General features: G+C 41.8%; 1 long non-coding RNA gene across 1 annotated transcript; it reads right to left on the reverse strand.

Annotated features, from left to right (window-relative positions):
* Positions 1 to 186: 186 nt before the first annotated feature.
* On the reverse strand, positions 187 to 18761 carry LOC114307593 (uncharacterized). Its single transcript, XR_014339929.1, has 3 exons — positions 18623 to 18761; positions 18469 to 18539; positions 187 to 469 (listed from the first exon to the last, which is right to left on the reverse strand). It is a non-coding gene; the product is annotated as an uncharacterized LOC114307593 (long non-coding RNA).
* Positions 18762 to 24781: the final 6020 nt, after the last annotated feature.

Below are 24781 nucleotides of genomic sequence, written 5' to 3' on the forward strand. Positions count from 1 at the left end.
GCCAAATTATTCTTTCATTTTCAAACAAAATACCCATTACTTAGGCTCATAGTTTCAAAAAATACTTGAGACACCATTATGTTTGTGTACCATTTTACCAAAGCACCTTGTCTTTACCATTATGTTTGTGTACCATTTTACCTAAGCACCTTGTCTTTCTTTTTCAGCATGTTAGGCAATCAAACATGAAAAAAGAATATGAGCTATTTGAATCATGGAGTTCAAAGTGTACCATTTACAGTTCATCCATGACTAATTCATTGAATAATTCATCAATACTATTTATAGACATCCATAACAAAAACAGGAAAAACTACTTCATTAATGATAACAGTTTATGCTACTTCAAACTTGGTTTTGGTTTATTATAATTTGTACCTTTGAATGAGGTCACAAAATTTGGAAGTCATAAGCCTTCAAACTTCCAGAAGACATTTGAAGGATCACAAATTGCATGTATTAACTAACCCTGCAAGCAGCATAATCTTATTATTAAACTCACAAATTGAACACCCAATTATCCATGTTCGAAACATAAGTTCTGTAACGCCCTCAAAATAACAACATTAAACCCATCAGATAAGATATGCATTTACATATAAACTAACCACATTCTATTATACATTAGAGTTCCATTACATAGGTATTACATGTTAACATCAAAACAAAATGCCCTACGGGCTTACAGCTTTCCAAGTTAACACTTGGTTACAACATAAGAGTACTAACTCGTTTACACATTAAGCCCTTGGCTTGAAGTTACATGTAATACATCAAAAGATATCGACAAAACATGTCCGCATCTAGCCTCCCAAGCTATGTCCTTGGAGGTGGCATGCTTCCTGCACCTGAAAATGATATTCCCATATAGGGTGAGCCACAGCCCAGTAGAAATACACTAAACCATCCATGAACAATGACTAAAATATTAGCAATTGATAGATGGCCAACTCTGATACAATCACATAAATCATATATTTATGTCAACCGACTTATAAGTCCGAGTTACTTTTAATTTTCCCTTTTTCAACAGATAGACATGTAAGTTCTATCCACATTCTCATCAGATATGTATAACAACAATATCCACATTCACAGATAAGCATATAAGCTATATCCATATTTTATAACAGATATGTATAACCACAATATCCACAGATAAGCATATAAGCTATATCCACACTTCACAAAGATAAGCATATGAGCTGTATCTACGGAGTTCATCCCCTATCTTCTCCCAACACTATCCGGTTTAGAGGTACATCCCCTATCTTCCCCTAAACCGCGGAGTACATCCCCCATCACCTCCTCTACACCTGACGTATACAAACACATTGGTTCTATATACAATTATTCAATACATAAAATTAATGTATTCTATCAACCGTCAAGTTCCATAACACACTTCATTGATTAGTTTCAGTTTACCTAATCATCATGCATTGTCTACAACAATCACGACTATCCTCCACCGATAGCCCAAAGCAGTTATTTCTAAACAGAAAATAAATGCACAATGGATATTCAATCAACATTTCATTTCCTCATTCCTCACAATTAATTATCCCAATTAATTAAACAATGTAATTAGGTCAATTCCCATAATTAACATTTCAACCCTTAGGTCCCATTTTCATCAATGATTCAACATTAATTCCATTTCTCCATGCCAAACATGCATCTAGGTTTATTATGAATAAAACCCCAACTTTTGTAAAATTACACAAAAGCCCCAAACTTTCACAAAATTACCAAACCAACCCCAACATCTCAAAATACCAAAATTTAAAGACAAAGTCCATAGAGAGGAGTAGGATATCCCTACCTTGAAGTTTTAGCCAAAAAGGAGATAAAGACTCGAAGATCAACGTGCTCCAAATCCAAACTTTTTCAGATTAAATCGAAGCTCTCAACACCCTCTATCTTTTTAACAAAGGCCCTAGGCTAGATTCACACCCTAGGGAGATCAAATCATAGAGAGAATGTAAGTTTAGAGAGAGAGAGGCTCGGATTTAGGTTTTGGATAAAAAAGAAAGTGAAAAAGTGATGTTTAAAATCGCTACTGCCCGCTGATATAAAACACGCTCGCTCGAGCGAAGACATGGTCGCTCGAGCGACCAGACACAGAAACTCTCGCTCGAGCCAAGAAGCACTCGCTCGAGCCAAAAACTCAAAAGTGCGCTCGAGCCAAAGAATGCTCGCTCGAGCCAACAACTCAAACCCTCAGGTCTGCAACCAGAAGTACGCTCGAGCGACCAACTCCTCGCTCGAGCGAAGAACAAACCAGACCGCTCGAGCTAAGAAAAGCTCGCTCGAGCCAAGAAACACAACTCTCAGGTCCAGAACCAGACGCAACACTCGCTCGAGCGAAGCCATCCTGGCTCGACCCACCAGACACGAACCTCACTCTCGCTCGAGCGACAAACTCCTCGCTCGAGCGAAGGTCCAAAAATCTGGGCAGCAACACTAGGCTCGCAAACACAACCAACCTGAAACAAACCTGCCCAACACATCCTATAACTCAATAACAAAGTAAAGAGGATGCAAACAAGATAATAAACACCTTCCAACATCCACGGACACATGTCCGGATCACTATACAACAAGGGTAAATCCGGGATCGCTATAACCTCCCCCCCTTAAAGAATTTCGTCCCCGAAATTAAGCACAAGTTTTCAAAACATGTTTTCTCCATTTTAAACAATGTTACACTTTAACATTCAACAATTCGACCCATTCCGGTCATCCCCCCTTAACAAGAGGCATCTCACAATATGTAAACAACATATGTACTTTCAACATGCATTAACATTATGCATTAACTTTCCAATTTCAACAATATAATCAACATATATAATGTCACATTCAACTTCCATTTGAGGTAAGTTCCAAAACATACTTCCAATAATCAAAACATTTTCAATGTTTCACAACTTAAGACATATATAAAAGCTCTTAAGTTCAACAAAATGTAAAATTTAAATACAATGGCTTCCTCCACTCCGTGATGTTTCCACAAGACTTTCACCAAAGGAATGGTCTTGCCACGCAGGACCTGATCCCGCCTATCCAAGACCCGAACCGGTCTCTCCTCATACGAGGCATCCTCATCTACCTCTAAATCGGTCCAATCCAGCACATGTGATGGATCTGGCTCATACTTCCGAAGCATACTCACATGAAACACGTCATGCACTCCGGACAACTGCGGCGGTAAGGCTAACCGATAAGCAACCTCCCCAATCCTCTCAAGGATCTCAAAAGGACCAATAAACCGAGGAGATAACTTCCCACTCTTCCCAAACCTCATCAAACCTCGTCTAGGTGATATCTTCAGAAAGACATGATCACCTACCTCAAACGCCAAAGGCCTCCTCCTACGGTCGGCATAACTCTTTTGTCGACTCTGGGCTGTAACAAGCCTCCTACGGATAAGCTCAACTTTCTCCGTCGTCTCCCTAACCAACTCCGGACCCAACAAAGGTGCATCACCCACCTCGGCCCAACACACTGGAGACCTACACGGTCGGCCATACAAGGCCTCAAACGGTGCCATACCGATGCTAGACTGAAAACTGTTGTTGTAGGCAAACTCTACCAAAGGCAAGTGCCTCTCCCACGTCCCACTGAAGTCCAGGACACAACCTCGAAGCATATCCTCGAGGATCTGAATAGTACGCTCGGACTGCCCGTCAGTCTGAGGATGATAAGTCGTACTAAAGGTCAACTTAGTGCCCAAGGCACTCTGCAAACTCTGCCACAACCTAGCAGTAAAACGAGGATCTCTATCTGAGACGATCGTCACTGGGACCCCGTGCAATCTCACTACGTCCCGAATATACAAGTCGGCAAGATGATCTACCGGATCTCTCACGCGCATAGGAATAAAGTGCACCGACTTAGTCAACCGGTCTACAACCACCCAAATAGCATCACTACCCCGCTGAGTCCTCGGAAGACCTACAACGAAGTCCATAGTGACATGCTCCCACTTCCACTCGGCAATAGGCAAGGGTTGCAACAAACCCGCTGGCCTCTGATGCTCGGCCTTCACTTGCTGGCCAGTATGGCACTTCGATACGAAAACAGCCACATCTCTCTTCATACCCCGCCACCAAAACTGGCGACCCAAATCCTGGTACATCATAGTACCTCCCGGATGCACCGCAAGGCGCGAATGGTGAAACTCTCGGAGTACTTCCTCACGGCAAGCCTCCGGTACAAACAAACGGTCTCGGTATCTCACACTCAGGTCGGGATACACTGTCAAACCCTTCTCAACTTTCCCACTGGAGATCTTCTCTCGGAGGGATTCTATCTCAAGGTCACCTCTCTGTGCCTTTATCACTCTAATCACAAGTGTAGGCTGCGCAACAACAGAAAACAAGGCCGCAGCCTCAACAGATTCGCCCAGTAGCAAATCAAACTCGCCAAGTGCTCCCAACATCTCCCATTCCCGGATGGCTATACAAGCTACATCACTAATGGATTTCCTACTAAGGGCATTGGCCACAACATTGGCCTTTCCCGGATGATAATGCAACTCAAAATCATAATCCTCGATGAACTCCATCCACCTCCTCTGCCTCAAATTCAAGTCTCTCTGTGTAAACAGGTACTTCAAACTCTTGTGGTCCGAGAACACCTCGAACTTCTCACCATAAAGGTAGTGCCTCCAGATTTTCAAGGCAAAGATCACAGCTGCTAACTCTAGGTCGTGTGTGGGGTAATTCTTCTCGTGAATTTTCAACTGACGTGAGCCATAAGCTACCACTTTCCCTTCCTGCATCAACACACAACCCAAACCCTCTCGTGAGGCATCACAATATACAGCATAACCCAACCCTCTCTCCGGAATAATCAACACCGGAGCGGTGGTCAATCTAACTTTCAACTCTTGGATCGACTTTTCACAAGTCTCACTCCACACAAACTTGACTCCCTTCCGAGTCAGTCTAGTCAACGGTGACGCTAACCTGGAGAAATCTTTCACAAACCGACGGTAATACCCAGCTAATCCCAGAAAACTGCGGATCTCAAACACACTCTTAGGCTGTGCCCAATCTTGCACTGCCTCAACCTTGGATGTATCAACAGACACCCCTTCCCCGGATACCACGTGGCCTAAGAATTTGACTTCCTTCAGCCAGAACTCACACTTCCCAAACTTGGCATACAACCTATGGGCTCTAAGCAACTCAAGCACCACTCTCAAGTGTGCCTCGTGCTCCTCCTCAGAAGACGAATAGATAAGGATGTCGTCCACGAAGACAACCACAAATCGGTCTAAGAACTCCCAGAAAATCCGGTTCATCAAGTCCATAAAGACTGCCGGTGCATTGCTAAGCCCGAATGGCATCACCAAAAACTCGTAATGGCCATACCGCGTACGGAATGCCGTCTTAGGAATATCTTCCTCCCTGACCCTCAACTGATGGTAACCCGATCTCAAGTCTATCTTAGAGAAACAACGGGAACCCTTCAACTGGTCAAACAAATCATCTATACGGGGCATAGGGTACTTATTCTTAACCGTAGCCCGATTCAACTTCCGGTAGTCTATACACAATCTCAAGGCACCATCTTTCTTTTTAACAAAGAGGGCCGGCGCTCCCCATGGCGAAACACTAGGGCGAACAAAGCCCTTATCGAGCAATTCCTGGAGCTGAACTTTCAACTCAACCAACTCTGCTGGAGCAAAACGGTAAGGTGCCATAGAAATCGGCGCCGTACCAGGCACTAAATCGATAGAGAACTCTATCTCTCGGTGAGGTGGCAAACTAACAAGATCTTCGGGAAAAACATCCGAATACTCACAAACCACCCTCGGCAACACAATCTGAGTCTCAACACACTCACTACTCTCAAAGCTAGCAAGTAGACTACTAAGCTCACTTCGCCCTCGCGAATCATACCCCGGTGGCAAAACACTACCAACCCGGTCTCCCAAGAAATGGAACCACTCCCCGCTCAAGGTACATAACGTGACCCTCTGGCGGTAGCAATCAATAACAGCCCGGTATGACGATTGCCAGTCCATACCCAAAATAACATCAAAACCCTTCATGGGCATGACAACAAACGGAAAAGGAAGCCTATAGTCGGCGACCTCTATATCACATCCTCTAACACCCTGTTTCAGGATCAACTCACCACCCAAAGGCGATACCACACAAATAGGAGATGCTAACTGTGCTAACTCCAATTCCAAAACAGATGCAAATGCAGCAGATACAAAAGAATGAGATGCACCCGTGTCTATCAACACACTAGCAACCGAGTTGCAAAACAGAAAAGTACCTCTCACTACTGATGGAGCCGGTACTAAATCCTGCGCGGCAACAGCATACACGCGCCCCGTAGGCCCCTGGTCTACCTGCTCACCTCTCGGAGCAAAAGACTGCTGCACAGACTGGGATGACGAAGCTCCCGGATTGGCCCTCGAGGCCTGCACAGACTGAGCTGGCTGAAAACCCTGCGTCTGCCTAGAACTAGACGCTCCCGAAGTGGCACTCAACTGTGGCCAAAACCTCTTCAGGTGCCCAGACTGTCCACACTGATAACAAGTCAAGGGCTGCCCCCTGCCCAAACTCTGACTCTGCGGTCTAGCTGAAGAAGAAGCAGCTTTCTGACCCCCACCCTTCTGCGGGCAAACTGAAACCTTGTGACCCAACTGGCCACACTTGAAACAGGTGAAATCCCCCTGACCACCTCTCCCGGAGCCTGCACTAGGCACTGGAAAGGTCGATCTAGCAACACCACCCTGCGACTGCTGAGGGTTAGAACCCCTCTGCCTCCTGCCATCACCCTGACTATCCTGGCTCCTCTTGGAGCCTCTCTGCCCCTCATCCTCCTCCTGCATCATGAGCTCCATATGAGCTGCAGCATCTACCAGGTGTCTATACTCTCGGATGTAAGACCCACCAACTCTCAACTTGAGGCCCCGCCTCAACTTCCGCTCAAACTCATAGCAACGGCGTTCCTCAGACGCCACCAGTTCAGGTGCAAACCTGGACAAACTAGTAAAGGTAGCCCCAAACTCGGCCACTGACAAGCCCTGCTGATTAAGCCGGCTAAACTGATCCCTCAGCTTCTCCCTAACTGCTGCAGACAAAAACCTCTCCTGAAAAGCATTTATAAACGCCTCCCAAGTACCACCAACACGAGCCTTCTCGTACTTCCACCATTGACCCGCATCTCCCTTCAGCTGGAAGGATGCCAAGGTCACTTTCAGTGCTCCGTCCTCAATGCCAAGCATCTCGAACGTCTTACTCATTTGTTCTAACCACTCATCAGCCCTCAGTGGCTCCTTCGGATCCCCGATAAACTCATCCGGATTAGACCGGAAAAATTCCCTCTTCAAGAAAGAAGGCCCTGTCTCAGCTGCCTGATTCCCAGCTCTAAGAATACCCAAAGCTCCTGCTATCTCTCTGGCCAAGGCACCCATAGCCTGTTGACCTACTGGCTCGGCCACATTGGCCTGCCCGACTCCCTCTTGCACTACCGGAATCTCACCCGGTAACGGTACTTCCTGCCTCGCAGGTCTACCACGCCTAGCTCCTCTTCCTCGTCCTGACATCCTAATAAAGGCAACACAGAACATTAGCACATTCATAAATGTGCCGAAACTAAACACTCACGTTCTAATGCATGGACAACTGTAATTCACTCCACATAAGCACATAAACACATAAGCACTTACGAATTTCATTTCCGGATAATGATAGTCCCGAGGCATTACTAGAGTTCCGGTTAGAAACAGCATTGATCAAGTGCTTTTCCAACAAGACTCCCAGAAACCCAAGGATCCAATCAACATCCTAGAAATTAAATCCCATACCCACATAGTCACATAAGCATGTTAGCATTTAAGCACATTGCATATGATACTACATCTAAGTCTCTATCAAGCGAGACAAACCCATTGTGATCCTAATCACTTCCCACGTACCCAAAGTATTCGAACCCGGTACGCTCTGATACCAAGTTGTAACGCCCTCAAAATAACAACATTAAACCCATCAGATAAGATATGCATTTACATATAAACTAACCACATTCTATTATACATTAGAGTTCCATTACATAGGTATTACATGTTAACATCAAAACAAAATGCCCTACGGGCTTACAGCTTTCCAAGTTAACACTTGGTTACAACATAAGAGTACTAACTCGTTTACACATTAAGCCCTTGGCTTGAAGTTACATGTAATACATCAAAAGATATCGACAAAACATGTCCGCATCTAGCCTCCCAAGCTATGTCCTTGGAGGTGGCATGCTTCCTGCACCTGAAAATGATATTCCCATATAGGGTGAGCCACAGCCCAGTAGAAATACACTAAACCATCCATGAACAATGACTAAAATATTAGCAATTGATAGATGGCCAACTCTGATACAATCACATAAATCATATATTTATGTCAACCGACTTATAAGTCCGAGTTACTTTTCATTTTCCCTTTTTCAACAGATAGACATGTAAGTTCTATCCACATTCTCATCAGATATGTATAACAACAATATCCACATTCACAGATAAGCATATAAGCTATATCCATATTTTACAACAGATATGTATAACCACAATATCCACAGATAAGCATATAAGCTATATCCACACTTCACAAAGATAAGCATATGAGCTGTATCTACGGAGTTCATCCCCTATCTTCTCCCAACACTATCCGGTTTAGAGGTACATCCCCTATCTTCCCCTAAACCGCGGAGTACATCCACCATCACCTCCTCTACACTTGACGTATACAAACACATTGGTTCTATATACAATTATTCAATACATAAAATTAATGTATTCTATCAACCGTCAAGTTCCATGACACACTTCATTGATTAGTTTCAGTTTACCTAATCATCATGCATTGTCTACAACAATCACGACTATCCTCCACCGATAGCCCAAAGCAGTTATTTCTAAACAGAAAATAAATGCACAATGGATATTCAATCAACATTTCATTTCCTCATTCCTCACAATTAATTATCCCAATTAATTAAACAATGTAATTAGGTCAATTCCCATAATTAACATTTCAACCCTTAGGTCCCATTTTCATCAATGATTCAACATTAATTCCATTTCTCCATGCCAAACATGCATCTAGGTTTATTATGAATAAAACCCCAACTTTTGTAAAATTACACAAAAGCCCCAAACTTTCACAAAATTACCAAACCAACCCCAACATCTCAAAATACCAAAATTTAAAGACAAAGTCCATAGAGAGGAGTAGGATATCCCTACCTTGAAGTTTTAGCCAAAAAGGAGATAAAGACTCGAAGATCAACGTGCTCCAAATCCAAACTTTTTCAGATTAAATTGAAGCTCTCAACACCCTCTATCTTTTTAACAAAGGCCCTAGGCTAGATTCACACCCTAGGGAGATCAAATCATAGAGAGAATGTAAGTTTAGAGAGAGAGAGGCTCGGATTTAGGTTTTGGATCAAAAAGAAAGTGAAAAAGTGATGTTTAAAATCGCTACTGCCCGCTGATATAAAACACGCTCGCTCGAGCGAAGACATGGTCGCTCGAGCGACCAGACACAGAAACTCTCGCTCGAGCCAAGAAGCACTCGCTCGAGCCAAAAACTCAAAAGTGCGCTCGAGCCAAAGAATGCTCGCTCGAGCCAACAACTCAAACCCTCAGGTCTGCAACCAGAAGCACGCTCGAGCGACCAACTCCTCGCTCGAGCGAAGAACAAACCAGACCGCTCGAGCTAAGAAAAGCTCGCTCGAGCCAAGAAACACAACTCTCAGGTCCAGAACCAGACGCAACACTCGCTCGAGCGAAGCCATCCTGGCTCGACCCACCAGACACGAACCTCACTCTCGCTCGAGCGACAAACTCCTCGCTCGAGCGAAGGTCCAAAAATCTGGGCAGCAACACTAGGCTCCCAAACACAACCAACCTGAAACAAACCTGCCCAACACATCCTATAACTCAATAACAAAGTAAAGATGATGCAAAAAAGATAATAAACACCTTCCAACATCCACGGACACATGTCCGGATCACTATACAACAAGGGTAAATCCGGGATTGCTATAACCTCCCCCCCTTAAAGAATTTCGTCCCCGAAATTAAGCACAAGTTTTCAAAACAAGTTTTCTCCATTTTAAACAATGTTACACTTTAACATTCAACAATTCGACCCATTCCGGTCATCCCCCCTTAACAAGAGGCATCTCACAATATGTAAACAACATATGTACTTTCAACATGCATTAACATTATGCATTAACTTTCCAATTTCAACAATATAATCAACATATATAATGTCACATTCAACTTCCATATGAGGTAAGTTCCAAAACATACTTCCAATAATCAAAACATTTTCAATGTTTCACAACTTAAGACATATATAAAAGCTCTTAAGTTCAACAAAATGTAAAATTTAAATACAAGATCACATATCAACAAACAAGTCCGGATATTTTTCTCGGACTTCCAACTCACGTTCCCAAGTGGCTTCCTCCACTCCGTGATGTTTCCACAAGACTTTCACCAAAGGAATGGTCTTTCCACGCAGGACCTGATCCCGCCTATCCAAGACCCGAACCGGTCTCTCCTCATACGAGGCATCCTCATCTACCTCTAAATCGGTCCAATCCAGCACATGTGATGGATCTGGCTCATACTTCCGAAGCATACTCACATGAAACATGTCATGCACTCCGGACAACTGCGGCGGTAAGGCTAACCGATAAGCAACCTCCCCAATCCTCTCAAGGATCTCAAAAGGACCAATAAACCGAGGGGATAACTTCCCACTCTTCCCAAACCTCATCAAACCTCGTCTAGGTGATATCTTCAGAAAGACATGATCACCTACCTCAAACGCCAAAGGCCTCCTCCTACGGTCGGCATAACTCTTTTGTCGACTCTGGGCTGTAACAAGCTTCTTACGGATAAGCTCAACTTTCTCCGTCGTCTCCCTAACCAACTCCGGACCCAACAAAGGTGCATCACCCACCTCGGCCCAACACACTGGAGACCTACACGGTCGGCCATACAAGGCCTCAAACGGTGCCATACCGATGCTAGACTGAAAACTGTTGTTGTAGACAAACTCTACCAAAGGCAAGTGCCTCTCCCATGTCCCACTGAAGTCTAGGACACAACCTCGAAGCATATCCTCGAGGATCTGAATAGTACGCTCGGACTGCCCGTCAGTTTGAGGATGATAAGCCGTACTAAAGGTCAACTTAGTGCCCAAGGCACTCTGCAAACTCTGCCACAACCTAGCAGTAAAACGAGGATCTCTATCTGAGACGATCGTCACTGGGACCCCGTGCAATCTCACTACGTCCCGAATATACAAGTCGGCAAGATGATCTACCGAATCTCTCACGCGCATAGGAATAAAGTGCGCCGACTTAGTCAACCGGTCTACAACCACCCAAATAGCATCACTACCCCGCTGAGTCCTCGGAAGACCTACAACGAAGTCCATAGTGACATGCTCCCACTTCCACTCGGCAATAGGCAAGGGTTGCAACAAACCCGCTGGCCTCTGATGCTCGGCCTTCACTTGCTGGCAAGTAAGGCACTTCGATACGAAAACAGCCACATCTCTCTTCATACCCCGCCACCAAAACTGGCGACCCAAATCCTGGTACATCATAGTACCTCCCGGATGCACCGCAAGGCGCGAATGGTGAAACTCTCGGAGTACTTCCTCACGGCAAGCCTCCGGTACAAACAAACGGTCTCGGTATCTCACACTCAGGTCGGGATACACTGTCAAACCCTTCTCAACTTTCCCACTGGAGATCTTCTCTCGGAGGGATTCTATCTCAAGGTCACCTCTCTGTGCCTCTATCACTCTAATCACAAGTGTAGGCTGCGCAACAACAGAAAACAAGGCCGCAACCTCAACAGATTCGCCCAGTAGCAAATCAAACTCGCCAAGTGCTCCCAACATCTCCCATTCCCGGATGGCTATACAAGCTACATCACTAATGGATTTCCTACTAAGGGCATTGGCCACAACATTGGCCTTTCCCGGATGATAATGCAACTCAAAATCATAATCCTCGATGAACTCCATCCACCTCCTCTGCCTCAAATTCAAGTCTCTCTGTGTAAACAGGTACTTCAAACTCTTGTGGTCCGAGAACACCTCGAACTTCTCACCATAAAGGTAGTGCCTCCAGATTTTCAAGGCAAAGATCACAGCTGCTAACTCTAGGTCGTGTGTGGGGTAATTCTTCTCGTGAATTTTCAACTGACGTGAGCCATAAGCTACCACTTTCCCTTCCTGCATCAACACACAACCCAAACCCTCTCGTGAGGCATCACAATATACAGCATAACCCAACCCTCTCTCCGGAATAATCAACACCGGAGCGGTGGTCAATCTAACTTTCAACTCTTGGATCGACTTTTCACAAGTCTCACTCCACACAAACTTGACTCCCTTCCGAGTCAGTCTAGTCAACGGTGACGCTAACCTGGAGAAATCTTTCACAAACCGACGGTAATACCCAGCTAATCCCAGAAAACTGCGGATCTCAAACACACTCTTAGGCTGTGCCCAATCTTGCACTGCCTCAACCTTGGATGTATCAACAGACACCCCTTCCCCGGATACCACGTGGCCTAAGAATTTGACTTCCTTCAGCCAGAACTCACACTTCCCAAACTTGGCATACAACCTATGGGCTCTAAGCAACTCAAGCACCACTCTCAAGTGTGCCTCGTGCTCCTCCTCAGAAGACGAATAGATAAGGATGTCGTCCACGAAGACAACCACAAATCGGTCTAAGAACTCCCAGAAAATCCGGTTCATCAAGTCCATAAAGACTGCCGGTGCATTGCTAAGCCCGAATGGCATCACCAAAAACTCGTAATGGCCATACCGCGTACGGAATGCCGTCTTAGGAATATCTTCCTCCCTGACCCTCAACTGATGGTAACCCGATCTCAAGTCTATCTTAGAGAAACAACGGGAACCCTTCAACTGGTCAAACAAATCATCTATACGGGGCATAGGGTACTTATTCTTAACCGTAGCCCGATTCAACTTCCGGTAGTCTATACACAATCTCAAGGCACCATCTTTCTTTTTAACAAAGAGGGCCGGCGCTCCCCACGGCGAAACACTAGGGCGAACAAAGCCCTTATCGAGCAATTCCTGGAGCTGAACTTTCAACTCAACCAACTCTGCTGGAGCAAAACGGTAAGGTGCCATAGAAATCGGCGCCGTACCAGGCACTAAATCGATAGAGAACTCTATCTCTCGGTGAGGTGGCAAACTAACAAGATCTTCGGGAAAAACATCCGAATACTCACAAACCACCCTCGGCAACACAATCTGAGTCTCAACACACTCACTACTCTCAAAGCTAGCAAGTAGACTACTAAGCTCACTTCGCCCTCGCGAATCATACCCCGGTGGCAAAACACTACCAACCCGGTCTCCCAAGAAATGGAACCACTCCCCGCTCAAGGTACATAACGTGACCCTCTGGCGGTAGCAATCAATAACAGCCCGATATGACGATAGCCAGTCCATACCCAAAATAACATCAAAACCCTTCATGGGCATGACAACAAACGGAAAAGGAAGCCTATAGTCGGCGACCTCTATATCACATCCTCTAACACCCTGTTTCAGGATCAACTCACCACCCAAAGGCGATACCACACAAATAGGAGATGCTAACTGTGCTAACTCCAATTCCAAAACAGATGCAAATGCAGCAGATACAAAAGAATGAGATGCACCCGTGTCTATCAACACACTAGCAACCGAGTTGCAAAACAGAAAAGTACCTCTCACTACTGATGGAGCCGGTACTAAATCCTGCGCGGCAACAGCATACACGCGCCCCGTAGGCCCCTGGTCTACCTGCTCACCTCTCGGAGCAAAAGACTGCTGCACAGACTGGGATGACGAAGCTCCCGGATTGGCCCTCGAGGCCTGCACAGACTGAGCTGGCTGAAAACCCTGCGTCTGCCTAGAACTAGACGCTCCCGAAGTGGCACTCAACTGTGGCCAAAACCTCTTCAGGTGCCCAGACTGTCCACACTGATAACAAGTCAAGGGCTGCCCCCTGCCCAAACTCTGACTCTGCGGTCTAGCTGAAGAAGAAGCAGCTTTCTGACCCCCACCCTTCTGCGGGCAAACTGAAACCTTGTGACCCAACTGGCCACACTTGAAACAGGTGAAATCCCCCTGACCACCTCTCCCGGAGCCTGCACTAGGCACTGGAAAGGTCGATCTAGCAACACCACCCTGCGACTGCTGAGGGTTAGAACCCCTCTGCCTCCTGCCATCACCCTGACTATCCTGGCTCCTCTTGGAGCCTCTCTGCCCCTCATCCTCCTCCTGCATCATGAGCTCCATATGAGCTGCAGCATCTACCAGGTGTCTATACTCTCGGATGTAAGACCCACCAACTCTCAACTTGAGGCCCCGCCTCAACTTCCGCTCAAACTCATAGCAACGGCGTTCCTCAGACGCCACCAGTTCAGGTGCAAACCTGGACAAACTAGTAAAGGTAGCCCCAAACTCGGCCACTGACAAGCCCTGCTGATTAAGCCGGCTAAACTGATCCCTCAGCTTCTCCCTAACTGCTGCAGACAAAAACTCTCCTGAAAAGCATTTATAAACGCCTCCCAAGTACCACCAACACGAGCCTTCTCGTACTTCCACCATTGACCCGCATCTCCCTTCAGCTGGAAGGATGCCAAGGTCACTTTCAGTGCTCCGTCCTCAATGCCAAGCATCTCGAACGTCTTACTCATTTGTTCTAACCACTCATCAGCCCTCAGTGGCTCCTTCGGATCCCCGATAAACTCATCCAGATTAGACCGGAAAAATTCCCTCTTCAAGAAAGAAGGCCCTGTCTCAGCTGCCTGATTCCCAGCTCTAAGAATACCCAAAGCTCCTGCTATCTCTCTGGCCAAGGCACCCATAGCCTGTTGACCTACTGGCTCGGCCACATTGGCCTGCCCGACTCCCTCTTGCATTGCCGGAATCTCACCCGGTAACGGTACTTCCTGCCTCGCAGGTCTACCACGCCTAGCTCCTCTTCCTCGTCCTGACATCCTAATAAAGGCAACACAGAACATTAGCACATTCATAAATGTGCCGAAACTAAACACTCACGTTCTAATGCATGGACAACTGTAATTCACTCCACATAAGCACATAAACACATAAGCACTTACGAATTTCATTTCCGGATAATGATAGTCCCGAGGCATTACTAGAGTTCCGGTTAGAAACAGCATTGATCAAGTGCTTTTCCAACAAGACTCCCAGAAACCCAAGGATCCAATCAACATCCTAGAAATTAAATCCCATACCCACATAGTCACATAAGCATGTTAGCATTTAAGCACATTGCATATGATACTACATCTAAGTCTCTATCAAGCGAGACAAACCCATTGTGATCCTAATCACTTCCCACGTACCCAAAGTATTCGAACCCGGTACGCTCTGATAACAAGTTGTAACGCCCTCAAAATAACAACATTAAACCCATCAGATAAGATATGCATTTACATATAAACTAACCACATTCTATTATACATTAGAGTTCCATTACATAGGTATTACATGTTAACATCAAAACAAAATGCCCTACGGGCTTACAGCTTTCCAAGTTAACACTTGGTTACAACATAAGAGTACTAACTCGTTTACACATTAAGCCCTTGGCTTGAAGTTACATGTAATACATCAAAAGATATCGACAAAACATGTCCGCATCTAGCCTCCCAAGCTATGTCCTTGGAGGTGGCATGCTTCCTGCACCTGAAAATGATATTCCCATATAGGGTGAGCCACAGCCCAGTAGAAATACACTAAACCATCCATGAACAATGACTAAAATATTAGCAATTGATAGATGGCCAACTCTGATACAATCACATAAATCATATATTTATGTCAACCGACTTATAAGTCCGAGTTACTTTTCATTTTCCCTTTTTCAACAGATAGACATGTAAGTTCTATCCACATTCTTATCAGATATGTATAACAACAATATCCACATTCACAGATAAGCATATAAGCTATATCCATATTTTACAACAGATATGTATAACCACAATATCCACAGATAAGCATATAAGCTATATCCACACTTCACAAAGATAAGCATATGAGCTGTATCTACGGAGTTCATCCCCTATCTTCTCCCAACACTATCCGGTTTAGAGGTACATCCCCTATCTTCCCCTAAACCGCGGAGTACATCCCCCATCTCCTCCTCTACACCTGACGTATACAAACACATTGGTTCTATATACAATTATTCAATACATAAAATTAATGTATTCTATCAACCGTCAAGTTCCATGACACACTTCATTGATTAGTTTCAGTTTACCTAATCATCATGCATTGTCTACAACAATCACGACTATCCTCCACCGATAGCCCAAAGCAGTTATTTCTAAACAGAAAATAAATGCACAATGGATATTCAATCAACATTTCATTTCCTCATTCCTCACAATTAATTATCCCAATTAATTAAACAATGTAATTAGGTCAATTCCCATAATTAACATTTCAACCCCTAGGTCCCATTTTCATCAATGATTCAACATTAATTCCATTTCTCCATGCCAAACATGCATCTAGGTTTATTATGAATAAAACCCCAACTTTTGTAAAATTACACAAAAGCCCCAAACTTTCACAAAATTACCAAACCAACCCCAACATCTCAAAATACCAAAATTTAAAGACAAAGTCCATAGAGAGGAGTAGGATATTCCTACCTTGAAGTTTTAGCCAAAAAGGAGATAAAGACTCGAAGATCAACGTGCTCCAAATCCAAACTTTTTCAGATTAAATCGAAGCTCTCAACACCCTCTATCTTTTTAACAAAGGCCTTAGGCTAGATTCACACCCTAGGGAGATCAAATCATAGAGAGAATGTAAGTTTAGAGAGAGAGAGACTCGGATTTAGGTTTTGGATCAAAAAGAAAGTGAAAAAGTGATGTTTAAAATCGCTACTGCCCGCTAATATAAAACACGCTCGCTCGAGCGAAGACATGGTCGCTCGAGCGACCAGACACAGAAACTCTCGCTCGAGCCAAGAAGCACTCGCTCGAGCCAAAAACTCAAAAGTGCGCTCGAGCCAAAGAATGCTCGCTCGAGCCAACAACTCAAACCCTCAGGTCTGCAACCAGAAGCACGCTCGAGCGACCAACTCCTTGCTCGAGCGAAGAACAAACCAGACCGCTCGAGCTAAGAAAAGCTCGCTCGAGCCAAGAAACACACTCTCAGGTCCAGAACCAGACGCAACACTCGCTCGAGCGAAGCCATCCTGGCTCGACCCACCAGATACGAACCTCACTCTCGCTTGAGCGACAAACTCCTCGCTCGAGCGAAGGTCCAAAAATCTGGGCAGCAACACTAGGCTCCCAAACACAACCAACCTGAAACAAACCTGCCCAACACATCCTATAACTCAATAACAAAGTAAAGAGGATGCAAACAAGATAATAAACACCTTCCAACATCCACGGACACATGTCCGGATCACTATACAACAAGGGTAAATCCGGGATCGCTATAAGTTCAAATTGTGTATGTGACTCAAACAAAAAGAAACTAAACCTTTGCGGGAGTTTCAGAAATTTAAAATTGATTACAACAATAAAAAATTGAACTAAACACCAATAAGTCCAAAACATCATACAAGAAACGTTTCCCAAAAAATATTTTCGTCCAAAACAAGCGGAGCGTAAATTTAATTTTAAAGACACGATTTTACCATTTAGTAAAAAGAAAAAAGAAATTGTAGTTATCTATACTATACCATATATAAATTTTTCCCCCCCTAATTATCTTATAACATGACATCTTCATAGTCAGCTTTTTTTGCCTTTGGTCATAGCTTCTTAATACTTGGTAATTGCAAAAAATGATGAACTATGTTGCTGTATTATTTGTAGGATTCAAAACTTCAAAATATTGACTACAACAATAAAACTTGAAACCACCACTTAGTCCCAACTTATGTATGACAATGTTTGAGCTTCACATGCCTGTTTGGTTGCAAAAAGGAAATAATTTCATTTTGAATTAATTACTTTAATAAATTTCAATTCATAAACTATGATTTCACCCTTTTTTTTTCAAAGTCATAGTAGTAGAAACTGTATTTTTATATGTTAATAAACGATCGTTATGGTTTTTCCCTCTCAGACATACCGTCAAACACTCGGTGTGCAATGCTAATGCAAGACATAACAAGTGGATTGTTCTCTCATGGCCATACTCTCTCAGACATAACAAAAAGCAGTCGCATACTTTCTTACAGGCCACAGGCACATATTCTCTCTAAACAACCATTAGGAGAAAGATCAGAAAAGCATGACGCAGAGCATCAAAAAACACCTCACACATCAAAACTGAGCATTAATTGGAAAAAAAAAAATTAGAAACAAAATAGAGAGCATACCTTAAATTTGAACTGTATATGGTGATTTCGAGATGTTTTGTCGTAGAAGTAGTAAAGAACCGTCGTGTAATCTGTTATGAAATTAGAGTTACGAGATTGCCCCAAAATCAAATAACACGAAGCAAAATAGAGACAATGAGAGAAGACATTGAACCGTAGATGTGATTTCAGATGTTCTCCAATGGTTTCTCCAGGCTTGGTACGGCAACGGGAGGTTAGGATTCGGGAAACCGTAGATGCGATTTCAGATGGGCTCTAATATTGAAATTTTTTTAGTGTTTATTTTATCAAATAATTTTTTGAATTTGTTTTAGAAAGTAATTCTGAAAACTCAGCCAAAAAATCTTTAAAAAATGGCAAGTAACAAAAAAATTTCATTGCCAAAACATGACATTACCAGTTTGTTTGTCTGATTAGGTTAGATAGAATTATTAGTAGAGGAATTATTAGTGCGGGAAGGGTATGAAAATGTTATGGATTTCAAGTAAATTATCAAATAAATTATCAAACCTCTCACATAGGCGTGAGACCAACACACATGTGATTTGTGTGTGTCCTACACCATGTGAGAGATTTGGTGATTTGTTTGGTAATTTATTTAGGTCCTTAGCATAACTCTAAGATAAATTGCATTTGTTTGTGCATAATAATATATAGTACAATAATCTGTCTATCTCTCTTTACTCTCTCTCTCTTTCACCTCATTAGAGCTTTCATTAGAACTACTATTTTGAAACTATGTATCACTACTCATGTATAGTATTAGTTGGTTGGTATTAAATATAAGAAATTAGGTAAAAAAAATCTCATTATATAAAGTAAAACTTTGTTATTTTTGTAAAATGAAGGGCAAAATTGTATTTTCTCCTCCAATCCTCTAATCCCATGGGATTAGAATACCAATCACACTTCTCCCATGGGTTTGCTAGTCCCCTCCTTGGAGGGTATTAGTAGTCCCAAGGGACTCTTTGTCCTAAAATTATCATTCCAACAATATTTATAGAACTCATGGATTATTAATCCAGTTCCATTGAGATTGGACTAAAACAAATAGGCTTTAAAGGTATAGTTTTCTTATACTATATGAAATGGAGCATATTTCAAATCATTGTACTTTAAGAATTTCTAAATAGAAGTATGCGCTAACTTTAATATATTAACCTGATAACAATCTACCTTATGTAAAAAAAAATAAAAAAAAACACCAGTTTTCCCATGATAATTTTGTTTATTTGCACATCCCACTCTATTATATGTACCTCAATGCCATTACCTAAAAAATGAAATACGTAATGCTTATGTGAGTAAGAGAGAATAGGGTCATATTAGTTTTAGTCCAGCTATATGGAGTTTTGTATCATTTGTGTGTATAAGTTATGTTATACAGATAAATATTTTATACAAAGTAATGTGATTCATTGTAATCTTCTCATTTTCAAACAAAATACCAATCTTGGGCTCAGAATTTTTAAATTTCAATTAACTCATCATAATGGATGGAATTTTTATATGAAAAAGTAGCTTTGTGTACACCATTTTTCCTTTCCTTCACTTCATAGACCGATAGACCACTAGGTCTAGCATGTTGTCTACTGCTACGTTTCAAATGTTTTGGAGGTCTTTTAGATGGCTATGTTTCAACAAACTTTTTAATGGTTCAAGTAAAGGATAATGGACCTTAAAATTACAATTTTTAATAAAATCATTGCACTTTAAAATTATTTGGCAAAAATATAGCACTTTTTGAAATTGCAAATTTAAATTACAATTTTAAATGGCATGTTCAATATCCAATTTTGAAATGAAATCATGACTTCAACATATGATAGAGCAGTTGGAAAATGGCTTTAAAAATTCTTATTTTTTACTAATTTTGAGCATAAATTAAGATGGGACCCTAGCGTTATTTTTAACGTTTTTCATTGGGTCCATGTTTAATGTCACGTAGTGAATAAAACCATGTATTTGGTTGCTCAAAACCACTTCCGGATGAATGAGAATTCAACGCGTATTTTTAGGTTCGTGAAAATGACTTTAGGTGAGTTTTTTACACATTTGTGAAATGTGCTTGTCCCATATTAAAAAGGCTTATGGATTTGTATGGGTTTATATACCTTAGCTTGAGATACTTGGGATGGGCCCCAAGAGGTACCCAAGTTTGTGAAAGGGTGAGGTTATGAGTAAAGTGGACTAGACCAATTGGATCCAAAACACGGGTGCATGGTGTGAGGTTGGGTTGGGCTTGTCCAGTCCAATACTTATCTTTTTGAGTCAAAAACTTTTGTAATTTATTTTTAATTTTGGTTTCAAAATTCAAAATAAAAATTCAAAATAAATCGGTCCAGAATTTTTCCTCCATCCAAATAGATCCCTAACAGGTTCAAACCCACCTGAACATGTTCAAAGGATTCAAAACAAGTTCATACCTATTGAATTTAAATTTATATCTATTCAAACAGATTTGTACTTGTTCAATCTATCTAAACAAGTTTCTATCTGTTCGGAAAAGTTACCATTCTTCCTATATAAAGCCTGCATTCCAGTAATTCTTGGATCAGATTTTTTCATCAGATTTTCGCCCTTCTTATTATTTTTGTCTTTGTGTTTCTGCATCTGTTCTATATTTAATTTTTTAGGAAGAAACAGAAAGAGTTATAACATTATTTGGTTCGCTTGACTTGATTTTATAGTGTTGTAAAATCAAGTGTTAGTCGTTACATCCTGGGAAGTAGACACCGATAAATCTCGAAGCACCGAAGCGAGAGCAAAATCTACTTTAAGGTGATTATATTCAACACAAGCTCGACTAAACGTTTAATTCGGCAATTTAATTTATATAATTATTTTCTGAATTATTTTATTTTGTTGTTTATTTAATTTATATATTTAATTCACACACACACACATACACCACTGTGGATATAATAATCTTAAAGTAGATTTTCGATTTTTATTTATTTCTGTGCTAGATAGACGAATATTTTGTTTCTAAAAATTAAATAGTAATCATATACTGTTTAATTTCTTAAATAATAGTAATATACTGTTTAATGATTTCTTTGATAATATACTAGTAATATACTGTTTATCATTGAAATTTTGTTACAAAATATTTTTCTGTATATTTTGTATATAAATTCTTTTCTGTATAAATTTGTGATTGGTGTATTATTATTTCGTCAAAATTATGACAACTGAAATAAATAATACTGAGACTGTTATTACTCAAACCCTCACATCTGTTGTACCAGTAATGACTCCGGCAGTACTAGTAAATCATGGGGAGAAGCCAGAAAAATTCAGTGGAGATGATTTTTAAAAAATGGCAGCAAAAAATGATGTTTTATTTTACTACATTGAATTTGGCTCGCTTCACCCATGAAAAGGCTCTGGCACTAAACGAGGGAGAAACTAACCGGCAAGTGGTTGTCGCAGTCGATGCATGGAAATATGGTGATTTTTTGTGTCAGAATTATATCCTCAATAGGTTGGACAATACACTGTACAATATGTATAGTGTCAAAAGCACTGCTAAAGAATTGTGGAAATTTCTAGATCATAAATATAAGACAGAGGATGCCGGTACAAAGAAATTTGTTGTTGGCCATTTTCTGGATTTTAAAATGATAAATTCCAAGACGGTTATTAGCCAGGTTCAAGATCTCCAATTAATTCTCCATGACATACATGCAGAAGGGATGGTTCTCAGTGAATCTTTCCATGTAGCGGCAATCATTAAAAAATTACCATCATCTTGGAAAGAATTCATGAATTATTTAAAATATAAGCGCAAGGAGATGAAATTAGAAGAACTGATAATGCGGCCCAGGATTGAGGAGGACAACCGTGGTTTCGATAAGAAGTCAGGAAACCATGTCATGCAAGCTAAAGCAAATGTTGTGAAACATGAACATGGGTCAAAGTTCAACAATAAGAAGCGAAAACATGATAGCAATGGTCCCAAATAAGGATTCGCTAATAAGATCAAAGGTATCAACAACGGGTTCAACAAGAGGTTCAAAGGCAAGTGTTTTGTGTGCTGCAAAGATGGACATCGCGCTATAGATTGTCATGTTTGCAAGGATGGAGGGAGTTCAAGAAAAAAGCCAACACAAACCAACATAGCCGATGATTTTTATCTTTCTGATGGAGTGGCAGATATCAATCTTGCTGTAGTAGTCTCTGAAGCAAATTTGGTGGGCAATCCCAAGGAGTGGTGGGTGGATACTGGAGCAACCTGTCATAGCTGTGTAGATAAGAAGATGTTCACAACCTACAAAGTGGTGAAAAATAAGGAACCGCTTTTTATGGAAAACTCCTCCACTTCAATTATGGAAGGACAAGGAAAAATCGTGCTGAAAATGACCTCGGGGAAAGAACTCACACTCAACAATGTACTTCATGTGCCAGAAATTCGTAAAAATTTGATTTATGGGTCATTGTTGATCAATAATGGGTTTAAATTAGTCTTTGAATCAGACAAGGTTGCACTCTCCAAAAGTGACATGTATGTGGGGCGAGGTTATATGAGTGATGGGCTTTTGAAGTTTAATGTAAATACTAGGGCTGTACAAAAATCCGAATCATCCGACGAAACCGACCAATCCGAACCGAAAAATCAACCCACGGACGGGTTTTCCACAGCCAACGGTCGGTGACGGGTGTTTTTAATGAAAAAATTAATTTTCTCGGACGGGCCACGGTTTCCTACACTTGAAAACCGAAAAACCGATCCGACCGATATTTATTATATTATATAATTTTACTCGTGTACGTGGGCTATTGGCTCTTTATATTGTGTTTTTTATCTCTAAACATCATAACCTGACAGAGTGATATTGACTTTTAACACTTGATTGTAATAGACTATAAGGAGTGGGTTACAAGTGATAAGGATTCTTAAAAATTGTGCCCGACATTGATGTCCTTTTCTCTCCCCTCTTTCTTTTTGTGTCTCTTCCCTTCACGTGTTCTCTGATTCTCTCTCTCTCTCTTTTTATTTTTTATTTTTATCTTCCTTTCTCACACACCTCTTCAGCTCTCTCACTCTTACATACACGCATTCTCCCCCTCTCTCTCTCTTTTCTCCTTTGTCTCTCACACCTGCTTCGCTCTCCCTGTTTTTCTGTATCTGCCTCACGCCTCTTCAGCTTTTTCTCTCTCTTTTTCTGTGTCATACAACAGTATCACCATATGTCCCTCTTTCTCTCTCTATCAGTCAAACGCCACCGACTCTCTCTCCCTCACTCTTTCAGAAACCATCGACTCTCTATCCCTCTTTCTCCCTCTCTCTCAGAACCTCTTTCTCCCTCTCTCTCAGAAATCCTAAAGTTCCTCCATCTCTCTAACTTCCTTTATACTCTCATCATCCCTCTCATCTCAAAGTCTTTCACTCTCATACACAGAGTTCTCAGATCTAATCGCATTCACGGAAACTAGGCTCAAGTACTGAATGGGACACTGATTGTTGCAAATGAAAGAGCACAGGTGGCAATCATTAGAAAGAGGAGTTCACTGAGTGTTGGTTGAAGACATGAACGGCGGTGCTGTATGGTAATGACGATGATGGCGTTGTACCATTGCGGAAAGGTAAATATCTCCTCTCTGTTTTCAAATTTTATCCATTGTTCCTTTCATATATAGTATGTGAGGAAAGTAGATATGTATAGTACGTTATTGTGATTTTGTGTATGTGCGTGGTTCTGTGATTTTGTAAGGGAGACAAAAGCCATTAAACTAAAATGGTGAAGAAAATCACTCGACCGAAAACCATCTGCCAAACCGAACAACCGACATGCACGGTTTCGATCATCATATGAGTCGAAATCGGATGAACTCTTCTCCACCCGAAGTAGATCGGTTCGAGTGGCGGTTCAGTGGTAAAACCGAGCCGACTCGACCCGTGTACAGCCCTAGTAAATACTGTTGTATATAATTTGGCTATTAATAATAAGAATACATTTTCTGTTTATATTGCTGAGTCTTCTTTTTTATAGTATGATAGATTAGGACATGTAAATTTTAATTCTTTGTGTAGACTTGTTGTTTTAGAATGTTTACCAAACTTAGAATTTGATCCTAATCATAAATGTGAGATTTGTGTTAAAGCAAAATTTACTAGGGCATCATTTAATAAAGTAGAAAGAAATACTGAACTGCTAAGTTTAATTCACATAAATATCTGTGATTTAAAATTTGTTCAAACTAGAGGAGGTAAGAAGTACTTTATTACTTGGGAAAATTACACTAACGGTCTCTATAGTTTGGGCCTTGTGTCACTTTGGTCCGTGACTTTTCAATTATGACACATTTG

Source organism: Camellia sinensis, chromosome 9 (assembly GCF_055761805.1).
Source record: "Camellia sinensis isolate YWXY chromosome 9, ASM5576180v1, whole genome shotgun sequence".
In the NCBI taxonomy this organism is placed as follows: domain Eukaryota; kingdom Viridiplantae; phylum Streptophyta; class Magnoliopsida; order Ericales; family Theaceae; genus Camellia; species Camellia sinensis.